We start from the raw sequence: 5,000 nt of genomic DNA, 5'->3' as shown, positions 1-5,000 counted from the left end.
CGGCCCCGTTCAAGACGAACTTGGACAGGAGCGGCGACGACGAGATAGCGGAACCTCCCGAACACCACATCTCCCGCGATCGTTAAAACCGCGCGATTCAGTGCTGGGCTCATTCCTGTTCGCTCGCCGCTACTAAGGAAATCCTGGTTAGTTTCTTTTCCTCCGCTTACTAATATGCTTAAATTCGGCGGGTGATCCTCCCTGATCTGAGGCCAACGATAAAAGTGGAGGCAGACGCGATATCCGTCAGCTAGACGGCGCCGCTCGCTCTCGCGCCGCTTCGGCGCGAGCGCGCACGGCGCCGCCTCGCGAGTCCGGACGTCGAGTCCGCCTACGGAGTTTTCAGATTAGATTACCGATTCGATTAGACTACTACACGCTACAAACAACAAAGCGCGCTTATGGGTGCGGTTATCAAATGAATTGGTTGGTCTTCACACCGAAAACTCATTGTCGAAATAATGCGCGGAGCGTGTCGTTAACGCGACGCGTCTCTCTCGTAGGCGTCTTAGCGCACGTTTCGCATGCCCGCACCGTGCGTGCGTCGCAGGCGTACGCCACGCATAGCGCACGTATCGCGTTCGACACTAGATCGATTAACCGTTAACGGAAGGGTCGATCGATCGAAGCGATCGTGCGCGCGCGTAGCGACGCTGCTACTGCACCCACGGCTGCTGCTACGGGCTAGCGGCAACGGCGCCGAGCCGGCGAGAGCTTGGCGCGCCTCGAACGACACGCACACATTATTTCATTTTATATATTTAAACGGACCGATTGGCGCTAAGCCTCACGGAGCCGCCATGTGTCCGTGCGCGCGTCTCGCCCTAATGAAAGGTTGTTGAGTCGCGCCCACGAACAGTGTGGTATTTGTTTTTATGCAGCCGGCCCTCAGACAGGAGTGGTCCTGTATGTTTCTCCACGGACCGCAATGTGCGTTCGAAATGTCGATGTTCAAATGTGTCCTGCAGTTCACACTATGACGCGCAGTTAACTGCGTTCTTCATCGACCCGCGAGCCAAGTGATCCACCGTCCAGGGTAATAGTTTAACATTTCTGTTTCATGGTATATTTATTATACAACGTTTTTTGTCATCTATAATATCCAATGCGATCGTAACATAACGACTCTCATCTTAACGGATATAAAGATAACAATATTGGGGTGTCCGAGTAAAGACAACCGACGGACCGCGCCGTGTCGTCGATTATATTGGCTAGTGTCATTGTGGCGACAGCTGAACGCAACCGACAGTCCGGCGGACCGATCGCGACGGTCATACTTATACTAGACGGGTTTTTGTTTTTGTTTTGGTTTGGTCTTTAACATAATCGTACAAACATGGGTGCGCATGCGCGTTTACCGCGGCGACCCGTGCAGACGTTACACGTTAATGATCCTTCCGCAGGTTCCCCTACGGAAACCTTGTTACGACTTTTACTTCCTCTAAATGATCAAGTTTGGTCAACTTCCCAGCAACGCCGACGGCCGTGAAGCCACCGCGTGTCGGTCCGAAGACCTCACTAAATCATTCAATCGGTAGTAGCGACGGGCGGTGTGTACAAAGGGCAGGGACGTAATCAACGCGAGCTTATGACTCGCGCTTACTAGGAATTCCTCGTTTATGGGGGATAATTGCAAACCCCAATCCCCAGCACGAAGGAGTTTCAACGGGTTGCCCGGGCCTCTAGGCCAGGGAGAACATGCTGATTCCTTCAGTGTAGCGCGCGTGCGGCCCAGGACATCTAAGGGCATCACAGACCTGTTATTGCTCAATCTCGTGCGCCTCGAAGACGCCGGTCCCTCTAAGAAGAATTTTAATACGCCGCCAGTGAGTTGCGCGACCGAAGCCGCGCACACCTAAATGACGACGCCTATTTAGCAGGCTAGAGTCTCGTTCGTTACCGGAATTAACCAGACAAATCGCTCCACCAACTAAGAACGGCCATGCACCACCACCCACCGAATCAAGAAAGAGCTGTTAATCTGTCAATCCTTCCGGTGTCCGGGCCTGGTGAGATTTCCCGTGTTGAGTCAAATTAAGCCGCAGGCTCCACTCCTGGTGGTGCCCTTCCGTCAATTCCTTTAAGTTTCAGCTTTGCAACCATACTCCCCCCGGAGTCCAAAATCTTTGGTTTCCCGGAAGCTGCCCGCCGAGCCATTGTAGTAACGTCGGCGGATCGCTAGATGACATATTTACGGTTAGAACTAGGGCGGTATCTAATCGCCTTCGAACCTCTAACTTTCGTTCTTGATTGATGAAAACACCTTTGGCAAATGCTTTCGCTGATGTTCGTCTTGCGACGATCCAAGAATTTCACCTCTAACGTCGCAATACGAATGCCCCCAGTTATCCCTATTAATCATTACCTCGGAGTTCTGAAAACCAACAAAATAGAACCGAGATCATATTCTATTATTCCATGCACGAAATATTCAAGCGGCATTTTGAGCCCGCTTTGAGCACTCTAATTTGTTCAAAGTAAAATTGTCGGCCCATCTCGACACTCAACGAAGAGCACCGCGATAGGATTTTGATATTGAACCGGCGTTTTACCGCCGGCTCACCGACGATATGCTCCGCAGACGTGTCAGTATCACCGCGGATGCGGTGCACCGACAGCGCGGCGCACAAATGCAACTACGAGCTTTTTAACCGCAACAATTTTAGTATACGCTATTGGAGCTGGAATTACCGCGGCTGCTGGCACCAGACTTGCCCTCCAATTGTTCCTCGTTAAAATATTTAAAGTGTACTCATTCCGATTACGAGGCCTCGTAAGAGTCCCGTATCGTTATTTTTCGTCACTACCTCCCCGTGCCGGGAGTGGGTAATTTGCGCGCCTGCTGCCTTCCTTGGATGTGGTAGCCGTTTCTCAGGCTCCCTCTCCGGAATCGAACCCTGATTCCCCGTTACCCGTGACAACCATGGTAGTCGCAGAAACTACCATCGAAAGTTGATAAGGCAGACATTTGAAAGATGCGTCGCCGGTACTGGACCATGCGATCGGCAAAAGTTATCCAGATTCATCAAAATTAACGACTTCGGACGCGAGGCCCTCCGTCGATTGGTTTTGATCTAATAAAAGCGCTCGTCCCATCACTGGTCAGAGTTCTGATTGCATGTATTAGCTCTAGAATTACCACAGTTATCCAAGTAACTGAGTAAGATCTAAGGAACCAAAACTGATATATTGAGCCATTCGCGGTATCGCCTTAATACGGCTTGCACTGAGACATGCATGGCTTAATCTTTGAGACAAGCATATAACTACTGGCAGGATCAACCAGGGAGCTATCCACATACTTCACGCCACGTAACGCCCGTAGCTGTTAACTAAGGGGAAACGTAGGCGCGCAGTTAGCGAGCCCCTTCCGTAGCGAGCGAGCCGCCGCGCCGGTTCACGGCGCTGCAGCCCCATCTCACGACGGAAGGTCGAAGCACGTCGCGCGCCATTCTATTAAGAGCGGCGACGCGGTGCCCGACAAAATTTATTCTATGATGTGCTGCGAGACTGGAGAGTTTCGCCCCGCCGTCAGCATTCGACGAGCGGAACTATTAAACCCAGACGCCCACGCAGGACGAGGACACATTTCACGTTGCACCGCCTCCGTTAGGAGGCCGTGCGACATGGTCCCAAGCATTGAAGGTTCTTTGAACGAGACTTAACACACATTGACGCTCTTGCGAGCTATGATTTTATAACATATTCGAGTACGACACTTTGATCGTCGCCCGGTACTTGAGAGACTTCTTTTATAACACCATTTTTATATTATTTTTAACACCACGCGCATAAAACACAGGGGGCGAAGCCGCACAAACGAACGCAACAGTCTGCGATTGTGAGCGCGCCACGCCGGTCCCGTATTATGAGAGCTGTATTAAAAATATCACATCTGAATGTACAGTTTTTATATTAAACTGCTGCTGGATAAACTTTTAACGACCGTTTGATTTTACATTGAAATGTAATAACGAAATAACGCAGAGGGAATTTCTGACAGTTAACACATTCGACCCGAGAGAGAGCACATCATATCACAATCGATAATAATATACACTCTTGAAAATCTCACACATTAATGCCATAACAATTGCCCAGACGCGATTCCGTCGGTCGACGCCGTTCATCGGGGTACAATATTAATATGATATTAAAAAATAATACCATAAAAATAAATAAATAAATAAATAAAATAAACATAATATAATATAATAAAAAAGAGAACAACCTCTTTTTTTAGAGAAATGCGAAACGTGACAACAATACTAACGCAGAGATACGCGAGAGAGAAGTCTGAACAACGCCACTTTGCGTGGCGCCGCAATCATACTACTCCTTTTAGACTCTGGTATTTCGTCGTCGCCGTCGCCGTCACCTTCGCACCTCCACCCCATATAGTAGTGGCGCGGCGCGACGGGCCTAATGTGTTAGTGAACAAATTAAATTAAACATATTTAAATGGTTTTTTTTTTTTTAATATCCAATTAAAGGAAAAAAGGGACCGCCAGGAACACCTCTTGCACGAGAACGGGCGTGGGCTTGGGCGTGGGCGTGGGCGTGGGCGCGATGCTTGCGGGCGATTGCCGCGTGGTTCAGAGGGGCGGTACATTTGCGCGCCCACGCCCACCCCCTCTACCAATCCAACGCCCATGCCCACGCCCACGCCCACGCCCACTCTCACTATTAAGGCTGGCAGGTGCGTGTGCGTTCGTGCATTGTATATAATACGGACGGCGGTGACAAACAGTTCGTGTATTAATTCACACCCGACCGCCAGAGTCTCATCTCTCCCGTCATGTTCGTGAATCGAAACGCGCCGCACCGCACCGCACCGCCCTGCCTATGTTTACCTAGAGTGAATGTTATTAGTAATTTTATAATGATGACATTATTAAACTTCCCCTTAGTAATAATAGTCATAAAAAAAAGGCGCAGGCGTGGGCGTGGGCGTGGGCGTGGGCTTGGTTTAGACGGACGGTGCATTAGCGCGCACA

General features: G+C 50.1%; 2 non-coding genes across 2 annotated transcripts; both read right to left on the bottom strand.

Moving 5' to 3' along the window:
* Positions 1–882: 882 nt before the first annotated feature.
* LOC120632454 lies at positions 883–1,039 on the bottom strand. Its single transcript, XR_005659128.1, has one exon. It is a non-coding gene; the product is annotated as a 5.8S ribosomal RNA (ribosomal RNA).
* Positions 1,040–1,389: 350 nt separating this feature from the next.
* LOC120632472 lies at positions 1,390–3,292 on the bottom strand. Its single transcript, XR_005659143.1, has one exon. It is a non-coding gene; the product is annotated as a small subunit ribosomal RNA (ribosomal RNA).
* Between the last annotated feature and the right edge of the window lie 1,708 nt (positions 3,293–5,000).

The sequence above is a fragment of the Pararge aegeria genome, chromosome 19, assembly GCF_905163445.1.
Source record: "Pararge aegeria chromosome 19, ilParAegt1.1, whole genome shotgun sequence".
Taxonomy (NCBI): domain Eukaryota; kingdom Metazoa; phylum Arthropoda; class Insecta; order Lepidoptera; family Nymphalidae; genus Pararge; species Pararge aegeria.
Note: the sequence above shows the minus strand (reverse complement) of the source record. Positions and strands in the feature narration are given on the sequence as shown.